Source organism: Triturus cristatus, chromosome 2_1, assembly GCF_964204655.1.
Source record: "Triturus cristatus chromosome 2_1, aTriCri1.1, whole genome shotgun sequence".
NCBI classification, from domain to species: Eukaryota; Metazoa; Chordata; class Amphibia; order Caudata; family Salamandridae; genus Triturus; species Triturus cristatus.
In genome coordinates, this window is record NC_140581.1 from 644,324,716 (window position 1) to 644,337,880 (window position 13,165).

Sequence of the window (13,165 nt, forward strand, 5' to 3'; positions counted from 1 at the left end):
GCAGTAACGTCATGCGTCGCGCGATCACGTCTTTCTTCTCGCGATCATGCACAGCAAGACAAGTGAAAACAAGATGGCTGCGCCCGCGAGCAACCGCATGGGTAAGTTGGCGAGCTGCGACCACGCAGAAAATACCATGAACGGGCGGGAAAAAAGCTTCCGCATCTTCGCGATATTTCTGCGTGTTTGCGGAGATTTTTAACATTTTCGCGATAATTTGCGAAAGTGAATTTCGCAAATTCCACCCACCCCTAGAATAGGGTTGATCTTTCCTAAGGGACGAGAAGGGAGTGAGGCTAGAATTAGGCCACTCTTTCGCATAAGAGACTGAGGAAGGATATCCTGAGTAGTTCATTGAGGCCTTATCCAGTTAGAAAGGTAGCTTTACCAGCTACTACCTCAAAAAAAGAACGTATTTGTATGTTTAAGAGGAAAAGAGGAAGAAAAATCACAGATTAAGAGAGTTTTTCTTTTTAGTTTTGCACTAGAGTGAAAGGTTGGAAGGGGAAGATGGAGAGAAATATAATAAATTGAGAAGCATAGTCAGATTGAGAAATAATCTCTTACTTACCTGCTGTCGTGGTCCCCAGTCTAGGCTCCAAACGAGCAGGAAAGGACAGTGTTAACAGTGCATTTTTTTGCAGTGGAGTAGCCGGTAAGTAAGTGTGCTGAGAAATTAAGTAGTGAAGTGTTTGCAAAGGGGAGGAACACGCTGGGACAAGGTTTTGCGAGCTTTGGGTCGTCTCGCCTGTACCGGCAGCCATCTTGAGCGTGGCAGAACTATTTCAGCCACAACCTGACATGGCCTTGAGGCTTGCAATCTGGATGCTCAGAGTGGTGGCAGCATCTCAAACTCACATTTCACCAGCAAGAGACTACTTACCTTTCTCACTTGCTATTCATCTGGCACTCATTTGGCATGACATCTTTCTGAGCAGATGAAGTGAAAACGTGAACAAAAGAAACAACACATTAGAATGAAAAACCTGGGTAAAAACTGGTTATGTTAAAGTGTAAGCACTCTAGTTATTACTTACCACATCTGATAATCCTAAATCCAAGGGGTCAATATTTTTACTAGAAAAAAAGGGTTAACGTAACAAACACTATAATCCCTTTGAAAACACGCGAAGCCAAGAAACACAGATAATACAGAGCATGCTTGTTGAAATATCAAGAAAGATGTTAATTTCTGACCTTATTTAAAATGTTGATGAGGACTGGAGTCAAGAAATAGTGAACCAATGAAGCGTGAAAACCTTTTCAAAGGTATAAGTGAAAACTAACATTGGTTTGATTGGCTACATTGGTAAAGCATACTATGGACTAAGGTAGCAACCGGGTAGAAGTTCAAATAGTCCACAAGAATGGAGGACCTCATCTTTTAAAAGATCTGGGTGAGGTTAACCTGGAAACTACACTGTGCAAGGCTAGCGCCTCATTGGTCATTAACAGGTAACGAGGGAAAGGAAGTTCAAAGAGAGATTGAGGGGAGAGGAGTAACTTATGTTAGTGCATTTTACCTGCCACATAAGTGAGAAGTTCCACCTTGACAAGACTGGGACACAGGGGTGTTTCAGGTATGGCTGAAAGTGATTGCAGAGTTTTAGAGTTAGATAAGCGCATGGTAGGGGAGAAAGCTAATTATCTTAATTTCTCTAGCATGCACACGTTCAGAAGTCGAGGCACATGTGATCTCCAGCAGGATTGGAAAGAGGACAGACAGCAGCTGTGCTTCAACATGAAGGAACAGAGAAATACACACATCTGTGACAAACCAGACTCATTTTTGTCTCCTTCCCACATTGCCTTTTCCCTGCTGTGTTGGAATGAGTCCAGCGTACGACTGCTGGGCACGACTAGCCTGGTGGGTTCATTGGGGTCAGGCCGTGAATTTGGAACATGTGTTGATCCTCAGGCAAGAACAGAAGATTAGTGCCTTGGACCTTGACACCTGGGTTCATTTGATTTCTTTTGAGGGGCGCCTCTAATGATGAGGATTCCCAGAGAACCCAGAGCTGTTCCCACCTACAAAAGTAGATGGCAGATAAGTAATGGGAGGAAAGCCTGGAGATGACTAAATTGAAAGGACTTTAACCCAATCCCCAGTTAAATTTAATATGGGTCTTAAAATTGTTTAGAGAAATTGAACAAGGTTAAAACAAAACTGTTACTAACCTAAAAGGACTGCTGTTTATCCTTTTTTACCTGGCCATACCCACAATTCCACTAGTAAGTGGTCTGCAAATCCACCTACAATCAAAGTTACTGGAACATCCATTTTCGCTAACGCCAAGGGAATAGCTACCAGCATATTTTGCAAGGAGATCTTCATTAGACACATGGCATATTCAGTTCAATTCTAGTATTTGAATTTTAATGGAGGCCCTTCAACAGATGTTAAAGGTGAGTGAAAAAACATATACTTAGTAACAGCTGTGCCACTGTCAGCAATCTGCAATAAATGTGGTTAACAATCAGCATACTTAGATAAATGTTGATATTTCAAGCTTTGTGTGTATTTTGTAGTCATTGGCCTCTGTATTCACAGAACCAAATGCATAGGGCATTAGGCCGATGGAGCTAGTTCAGTAGCTATTGGGTACAGGTGCAGGGTGTGGCCAAAAACCACACCATGCTTCAATTTCAATGCTGATCTGCATGCTACATGTTTGTGAATATATGAATAAGGCAGCCACTGCATGCAAGCCAGCAGCTCACAGCTAAAGTCCCAACACAGCTGGTTTAGTAGTTATTGGGGCTGATTTCAGGGTGTGTCAAGCCCCCACTGCATAAAGCTAAAGGTTCTGGCCAGCAGAATCGTTGTGCTCCTGATTTTGGAGATAGTATATGAAACAAGAGCAATTGTGTATGTCCGAAGACTAAGCAACATATGCAGTTTGTTTTTTGGGGGGCTGTGGTTCTGAGATTGAGTGAAGGTGATGGAGAAAGCCCATGTTTGATGTTAGTCTGCACCGAGAACAGCTAAATGTAATACACATTGGCACCTCTTGACTTAAAATTGTGGAGGTTGGCAACAAAATATCATGGTCAGATGCACAAAGCCCAGCGCTGTGCACCGCTCCCTCAGAAGGTTTAACTCCCACACCAGCAGGGCATGTTTTGAGGTTATGTGCACGCAAGAGGGCGCAAGGGCGACGCAACTATTAAGTTAGATTTATGAATCCACTCAAGGCCACCTTGTGTGGCCCTGTATGGCTTGATAAATCAAGAGTAACACAACACAGTGCACATCACTGCATTACTCTGCCCCAGGGAGGTGTTTCATAGGTGGAGCATGGTTGTTCCCATGCACCCAACCATGGATTCTGGTGCATTCCCAGATATGCCATTACTGATAGACTTGGGAATGCACCAGAATGCTATGCCTCCCCACTGAGGCGTAATGAGGAGAAATATATTTATGTTTCTTCGTATTTTCCTCTTTCTTCATGTACTGCAATTTGCAGCACACATAGAAAGAAGACAATGCCTCACATGACTGTTTTTGTGTAGGAAGGTGTCCCTTTCTGCACAAAAACAATCCCGCTTACAATGCAGGCACCCTTGCACCACGGCACACGGGTGCCTGCATTGCAGCTAGGCAGCACATTGTGTGCCAGCACAAGGGAAAGATAGGAATGCATTGTAAAAAGTTAAATATGGTGCATTGCTGCCCCTCCCTACTAAACAACTCAGCAAGGGGGCCTGATGCACTCTGCATCGCATGATTTCTTGATAAATGGGCTCGTTAGTATTTTGGTGGTCAGTGAAAAACTATTTGTGTACCTGTCCCAGAAATTATACCTCCGAAAAAATACTTTGCATGGACAATGTACAAGAGCAGCAATTTTTGGATAGGTCATGATGAGGCATAGCCACTATCAAATGTGTTTTCATTATTGGTGTCAATTGATGTTTCGTTAATAATGTCATTTCTTATGCAATTTGAGATAGACATCATTGAAGCAAAATGTGAGTTCATGACCAGCGTATGGCGTGTGTAGATTATGGTTTGCACAGCTAACCATAACTGGCTAATTTTGGTGGTTTTAAGGTTTCTCATTCCAACCGTAGAGTATTTTTTTAACTTTGCCTTTTTTTGTGGTAATTTCCGAGATTGTGTAAGCAACCATTAGTTTATTTCAAGTAAAGTTTTTTTCACTGAATGTGCACATATATATTGTTATGTGCTTTTTTGAAATGTGTGACACAGAAAATGTATATTTGAAAGCTGTGTGGCTGTATTAAATGCTGAATGCCAGAGGGTTTCAGGTTTTAGGTGATGATCTTAATGCTGTTGTAATGGTATATTGCAATTTCTATATAGTTAAATATTATTGTTTACAACCATCTTTAAGTCTAATTTAACTACTGTATTTAAACACATAATATGAGCATATAAACAACTTACACTTCTGAATGCTATGTACTAATCCCGAAATTCCTTCCTCAGTTCCACTAGCCCTGCCTTTAAAGTGCGTGTATGTAATGACACTTTCAGAATATAGAGTCAAATTTGCCACCAATAAAACAAGTGAAGGTAACAAACGACCTGTTATACAGTTGGCTTTCGTCTAAAGTGTTGGCCGTCTAAGCAGATATTTCCGTCAGTTAGGAAGTGTCACCTGATTAAACAGTTTCGGATGGATACTGGCACTGAAGCAACTTTTTTTTAAGTTTAAATTTTATTGAAGAATAGATTGCAGCATTCAAGGCAGTAACATTATATAGGATAAAACACAGCTTAATGAATACTCTAAATTTTACAACAGACAAAAAACCTATGAGTGAAAGAAAAAAGGGGCAAAGGAGGGAGAGAGGGGATAGGGAGAAGGAACATTCTGTATGGGTAGAAGAAACCATTAGAGCCTGAAACTCTATTGCATAAACAAGCAAACTAGTGAATATACTGTAATTATAAATTCATAAAACACAATACTGAAAAATAAAAAGGAGCAATATCGAATATACACTTAGCACTGAGTTAAAGAGACAACATAAGATTTATGGAGGTTTTCTGACTTCATCTGGAGTATTAACTATAGTGGCGGCACTGAAGCAACTTTTGGCAAGTTACTGCATTGCCACAGGGAAGCAACTATTGCAACGTAACAACTATTGCATTCTAAGAGTCACGGCTGCCGCCTCGTGGGTTCTATGTGCGCTAATAAAGCTTGGGAAAACAGTGAGCCATATTCACAGTCAGCACAAAGCTCCACACATAGCCCACATAGTTGGGGACCTTCTTTTGCAATAGCATGCGTAGATTCACTATTAATACTAATTATGCCCAGGAAAATATTAAGACGTTTCGTCCCTCACCGAACGATGATTTCTTGTAGCTGAGTGTTCCATCCCCTAAGGATAAGATTATCAGGTGAAAGGAGGCACAGGGGATTAAGTGGTCTTGAAAACTGCAGGGGACAAATTTGATCTGAGATTGGTTACCCTTAGCTCTCAGCAGTACCTGTTAAGTAGTTGCATATTTTGGCAAAAAATCACCTTCACGTATTTTTGCGGATATTCAATTTTGGCAATAAAAGACGTGGGTTCCCTTATAAAATAGCTATAGATTTCTTTGTGGAGACACTACAATAGGATAATAATGATCCCATTTAAAATGTCTATTTACTCACTATGTAATAGTCTTGAAAGATAAAAGGGAGATCCCGAATTCACTGCTGAGGGATACGTTGGAGATGTGTCCTTACTTTAGCTGAACTCCCTTTTGGAATAAACCTTGATACCAGACATTGACAATCTAGTTTACAGATTTCATTGCCAGGCCTGTAAGTGCACATTCACTAGTGCAAAGATTATAGCTTTCAGTTCTGCGCTCCAGTATCCCAAGCATGGTTGTGTATGCCTTAGGTGTGGTTCTGCATATAAATAAACCTGAGATTTAAAAAAAAAAAAACTATGACTCTAACGTTTCTAGAGTGTGAGAAGAAATGTTTGCATGCAGTTATTCACCTCCAGTAACTGCTCTCGTGTGGACCTACATCATAAGGTCCATTTCTAAATATAACAAAAACATCTAGGTGGAACAACTACTATGGATGAAGTACCGCAGAGCAGTAGTAATATTTCTGAAGAACAATTTCAACCTTTGAAATTAACCATCAGATGGTGTCGAAGGCATTTTAGCATCTTCCCAAAAGAGATGTGAAGTGCCAGATTGACAGAGTACCCCTTCCCGAACCAAGACAATTAAAGCTTTGCAAGAAGGATCATTAAAAGCTGCTGTGACTGTCATCAAGGCTTGTTGATTCCCGATTGATACAGCTCTTAACAATTTTCTCCTGGGCATCATGATCTTCATGGCACCCTCATGTCACTCCAGATAATGCATCCTGGTGCTAAGGTTGCATCTGATATAAACAGAGGGAAGAGAAGAGAAAATAATAATAGTAATTAGATAAGAGAAAGACAGAGTGTATCCGGGACCTGGAAAAGCCAGATCTCCGGATGCATTTTAAGGAGAGCTTTTGATTCCATGAAACAAAGATGACTGGGAATTGAACTCCACGCCTTAGATTCTAACACGAAAAAGGATTTACCACCCTCAGTCATTTGTCTGAATGATGGTGGATTAAGAAGATTAGCATGAGAAGATCTGAGAGTTCTTGTGGAGGTTTAGTGCACACATCGTGTGGTGAGGTATTTTAGTAGCTTTAAATGATCTGAGCACTGTGGAAATATGGATTTTTCCGATCAGTTATGTCCCCTATCTTGGACCCCAACGGTTTCATGTATGAATCACAAGTACATGTATGTTCCCTCCAGTTCCAGTTATGAAGACGCAAACACATGTGCGTCCACCGTCAACATGTCCTCTTTCAGATCCGCCATGAATAGGCCGGATATTCCATTCCTAAGTATGAAAGGCCACCGGCTTTATATGGTTCACTCATGCCATTTTACAGTCCAGGCAAGTAGGCCCTGATTCTGTCATCAAGCTTTTCTTGCCTTCTGCCTCTGAAAGCTCCAGTCTGAGCCTGCATCTGTGACCATGAACTTTGTCTCATTCCTTGCGCGGCTCACGAAGCCTGACATCAGCCTGTTGCCTGCCAAAAACTATATTTCACCTTCGAAATTATCTGCTCCGCTCCCTGCCCAATGCATTCCTGTCTAGTAGTTTAAGTAAACATTCTTCCAGCTACCGAGCAAAGGCCCGGCTTCTCTGTCTTTATGCAAGTAATTCATAGCCCTATTATTATGGAAGACTTCTGCCCTCGCATCTAGTGTAGACACTTAGACGCTTGTACACGCACTAACAGTCAGTATAGTCAGTATAGAATAAGATTCTACTCTAAGGGACCTCTCTTTTGGATAACATAGTTCTTTAAACATAGGATGTTAGATATGATTTGGGATTAGGTTGACTTGACCCTCCAGACTTCTGTCGCCACATGTAGAGCTAAATGTCAAGTCCCCTTCACCCCCTAGTTGCACGTCAATCACACGTCATGCTGCTGCGCGCGCATTTCTGCCAAGTATTTCTGCTGACATTGCGAAATTCTTTCATGGAACCACCCTATTATGACATCACACCTGATGACGTTCTTTAGTCACACCCAGTTACGCCTACTTTTTGCTACGCATGAATGTTTTATCTACACTATCAATTGTTACGCCTCTTGCATTTGCTTCACTGTAATGCCTATTGTATAAAAGTGATTAATTATCAATAAAGTATGTACTTCACTTCCTGAACCTCCGTGGTGATGGAACTTGGAGTCACCGATTCGAATCATCCATTGGAATAAAGCCCATTCCGAACCTCTAATACCACGGATTCTGCCTCTTATTTACTGAGCTATTTTTATTATGTTTCTGTATCAAATTAAGTCCCGGTAATTAAATTATTTACCACATGAATGGCGCCCGAATAGGGACACTTTCTCATCTCACGCGCCGGCGGTGCGTTGCAGGCCCGGTCTCCTGCCACAGCTGGACGGACAACAACGCGTACCAGCAGGATTTCCTGTATCTCCCTCCGGTCAAGCGGGGGCGACTGAGGCTGCGATCAACACCCAGACGAGGCGGTGAGAAGTGCGAAGTATCCCGACCAGAGCCTAGCTGAGAGAGCAAGATCCGAGGTATACAGAGGCCCACCAGGTTTCTGAAGTTCCGAAGTGTCCGAAGTTTTCGAGTCGAGTCCAGTCCGGTCCAGTTCAGTTCCGTTCCGAGGCCTTCCGTTCCGAGCTACCCGGTGAGTACCATTACTGGGGAGGCGTTCTGACGTGCACATAGGTTGTGCCGGTCAAGACGGGTTTGGGTACACAAATCCGGTCTGCACTGTTTTAGCAGTGTATCTGTACTGTTTAGCAGTATATCTAGTATATCAAGTATATAAATTCAGAATAATTCAGTTAATGCCGAGTATTATGTTTAGTGATTAAGTTTTCCTTAGATCGTCATCATCATCGTTGCTCAGTTAAATGTTAAATGTTAAATGTTTTAAATACGTTCTGCATATTGTGGTGTGAATGACTGTTCATTATCGTGTTTATTGTATTAAGTTTGTTCAAGATCAAGTATCAGATCAGTTCTCAATATGCCGCTCTTTTCGAAATTAAGACAGATCACAACAAGAAAAGGGGTACTCGAAGAAGCTGTTCCTATTCCTCCTAGGGACACTCCAGGGTACTTCATGTATCATAAACATGGCTTAGACGCTATATTATTTCTTGATTTATGGGTAGACTACACCAAGGAATTACCAGAAAGTCAGAGGTGGCCCGCAGCTGGGACCTGGGATGCAGAGTGCATCATGAAAGTAGAGGAAGAGTTCTGGAAAAGGAAAGTCAGACAGTCACAGAAAGACGCCGTTGAGTTATGGCGTAAAGAATCTCATAGACGTATTGAAAAAGCACTCAGACAGGAAGAGAAAAATAAAGAGAATTCAAATAAAGTCCGAGAAAATCTATTAATTGAAGAAGGTACACGAGTGAAATCAGAACAAGTAGACAGACAAAGAAATGCCCTTATGAATGGTATGTATCCCCTCCTGGCCGAGGGATTACCTAAGGCTACTCCGGAAATACCAAAAGACTTGCCACCCCCGTTGTTTCCAATAAAAATGCATCCTAAGGGGCATCCTAGAACCGCAGAAGATGTTTTTCTTTCCTCATATTTAGATGACGCAGCTCCCGAGTATGCTAATCCCGCCCCACATAGACCGCCTGCCAGGGAGGTTCAACGCCAAGATCCAGTATCTGTATCTCTACAGCAACATATCCAGACACAAGTTCCGGCAAGCACATCTGTTTCCACATCGGTTCCTACAGCTACTTCTATAGCTGTGTCCACACCTATAGTTGCTGTATCGCGTTCAACGAATCCTTTCACGCCCGATACCCCAGATGGGGCTACCGGAGGTGCTACCAACATTTTTTCTACGCCAACCAGAATAAATAAACTTACCTTTCAAGAGTCAGCACATCCACGTACCCCCAAACTCATAAATGCCCGCACGCTTAAGGAACTTCTAGTAGATTGTAGATATGACCCTGTGCCCGGCAAAGAGGACGAAATGATCATGGCATCATTACGTATCAGACGAGCCGCGGTGTATCTAGGGAAGATACCAGGAATGACTGTGCATCTAGATAATATATATCATTTTGTCCAAACAGGGCGAGATTCTGAATGTATTAACAGAGCTATGGAATACCAGAAAGTGGAGATACAGGGGGAACTGTTACGTTTCCTCATAAATTGTGTGATCAGAAATCAAGACCGACCGGGGGTAGACCCGGAAGCAATGCAAACTCTTACCAGATGGAGCCAGAATATATCAGAAGGGAGACATGATAAGCAAAATTGTATAATAGCCATGTGCCGAAAGATCCGTAAAGAAATAGAACGCCTACACGAAGAGAGATTAGCGGTAGACCAGTTCGAACAAAGCGAGGAGGAAGGATCAGGACTGCCCACAGGACAGTCAGACACCATAGCCTATGTAGGTAGAGGAAGATCTTGTAATAGTACTAGATGTTTTATTGACCCGATACGTCCGATATGTCCAGATAATAACAGGAATTTCCAAACACCTATAATAAATATAAGGTCCCCCGAGCATTCGTTCCAAGCCGCTGACAAATTACTCCGAGAACGAAGGGGTTATCATTTTCTCGATTCTATGGATGAACAAGAATTAGCCAGGTCAGCCGTTCATTGGGTTGACAGTCCCGGAAAGTATGGTGATGATACAGTAGCACACACATTTTTGAACCTCACCCCAGATGAACAGCGTTTAGCTGGGATTTATATGATTCAACAACTCCTTATACTATATAAAAGTCAGCATTCAGATCCTGGTCCCTTACCTGATATATTGACTGAACTACTCACGAATAAATGGAGAGGTTCAGGTACTAAGTTAATTAGAGAAATACTAGAATCAAGAAAGCAGTACATTCTCTTTGTATGCCCAGAACATGTCTCACTGCCCATCAAGGAAAGAACGACGTATTACATGGACAGACAGAATCCCTTACGAGAAGTACACCCAATAAAAGGCGAGGACAATGAGTTTAAACGTGTATTTGTATATACGCCCATATCGAAAATAGAATTGTTACAAATGAAGAAAGTGGTACCCAGTCATGACAAAGACCCAGCGGGTTTCCACCGAGAAATTAAAGACATGTTACTCATGGGAGAGTATACCTATCCCGACATTATGACTATATTAAAGGTATTAATGCCTGCTGGCATTTATGAAAAACTCAAGGAAAAGGAGTGGGAGGTGGGAGACCAAAAGATAGACTGGTCAGCATTAGAAACAGAAGAAAAGGCCCGAACTGCAGGAGCAGGGCTTGGGGATAAAACTAAAGCACTACCAGGTTTACTAGTACAGGTACTGCCACGTTTATTAACTACGAAAAAGGAAGACTGGGGTACAATTTCAGCCTGTAAACAAAAGCAAGATGAAGACACTAGTGATTTCTATGCTCGATTTGAAAAATGTTTTGGTATAAATAGTGGCATAAAAGCAAGTAGCGAATCATACCCACATCTGTTTGTGACAAAATTAGTTGAAAACTCCTTACCCCAAGTGAAGAATAGAGTATTAAAATTCGAGAGTACCTGGCAAGGTAACACCCCATCACAAATGTTACAAATGTTACAGTATCATCACAATAGAATTAGAGAGGAACAAGAACATGAACAAAGACGCATGAAAGACACGAAAATGAAAATGCTAGTCTCCCAGACAGTTCCAGCTGAAGGACATAAAAAGGGTACGACACATTCCGGTGATTCAGCAGGACCTGTAAAAGGGACATGCAACTATTGTAAACAGCCAGGACATTACATACACGATTGCCCGGTCCTGAAGCGTAATATCGCCACAGGTATTACAAAAGAAAGACCACGGCCACCTAGACAGGATCAGAATGAACAAGGAGCCCCGCAGCATGCACAGTCCATGCCAGCTCCACAACAGTCTATACAGTTTGTGCCAGCTGCACCAGCGCTGCCTGTTGCTGCCACACAAACCACGACACGACAGCTGTACCAGACCGCACAGTACGACTATCCTGATTATCAACGATACGCATGAACCAGCCTAGAGAGGGAAGTTGACTTACCCCTTATCGAGGTCCCTGTAGACCAAGAAGGACCTTATGTACATAGTGAATTATTAGGCCAAGATAGAAAATTTTTACTTGATACAGGGGCAAGTCGAACAACCATAAAACGTAGTGAAGTTCCAGGGTCACCCCTCTCAGGCTCACAGAATATTTCCCTTGGTTTTTCAGGAAAACCTATTGTTAATGAAGTATCACAGCCTCTCCCACTTACGATAGGACCTTTGACCCGAACTACAGATTTATTGCTTACTAAATCATGTCCAGAAAACTTGTTAGGTATAAAAACACTGAAAGCTCTAGGAGCTATAATATGTTGTTCTCCGGAAGGAGTAAGATTGTTTTTACGTGATTTCAAAGGTCACTATGTGTCTCGAGACATGGATCCCCGACTGCAGACTTTACCTACACATTTATGGGCACAAGGCCCTACTGATGTTGGTTGCATGAATATTACACCATATCGAGTTACACTAAAGGCAGGAGTGGTACTACCACGAATGCGACAATACAAGTTACCACCAGATGCTGTAGTGGCGTTACTGCAAATCATTGACGAGCTCATTGCCCAAGGAGTGGTTGTGGAAACAGACTCCAATGTATGTAATTCACCGATAATTCCGATTCTTAAACGAACAGATCCGAAGGCCCCGCCAGTATATCGATTGGTTATTGATCTGCGCGAATTAAACAAATGCATTGTGCCACAATTCCCTGTGGTCCCAGATATCTCGTCATTACTGACAGCTATTGATTCCGAAGCAACATTCTTTACTGTAATTGATCTCAAGAATGCCTTTTTCAGCGTCCCAATAGATCCGGAAAGCCAATACTTGTTCGGATTTAGTTTAAATGGACGTAGCTTTAAATTCACACGCGCACCTCAAGGATTTACAGAAAGCCCCAGCATCTATAGCCAAGCACTGAAACGAGAACTCGACAGTATCCACATGCCAGTTAACACTGCTCTGCTTCAATATGTTGATGATCTGCTGATCACCGCCAGAAGCGAACCTGAATGTGAGAAAGCATCACTGACAGTTTTACAATTTCTAGCCGAAAAGGGGCACAAGGTGTCCCCTTCTAAGCTGCAATTCTGTGTCCAGCGAGTTGTTTATCTTGGACACTCGCTGTCCAAGGAGGGAAGGCAGCTTACACCCGACCGCATTCAGTTAATAGCTAACATGCCAATACCCAAGACACAAAAGGAGGTGCGGGCTTTCATAGGCCTCACTTCATATTGTAGGCAGTGGATCCCTCAGTATGCATTTCTAGCAAAACCACTCATTCAATTGACAACACAGGAGGCAGCCACATCGACTGTTCTCCCTTGGACTCAGGAACATACACAAGCTTTTGAAAGCCTAAAGAAAGCCTTATGCCAAGCACCTGTTTTAGCAACACCATGTTACAATAAACAGTTTACACTCTTTGTTACAGAGCGCGAAGGTACTGCCTTGTCAGTACTCACACAGGAACAAGCAGGATCACACAAACCATGTGCTTATTTTTCTAGTACATTAGATCCCGTAGCTCAGGCTTTGCCTGCATGCCTAAAA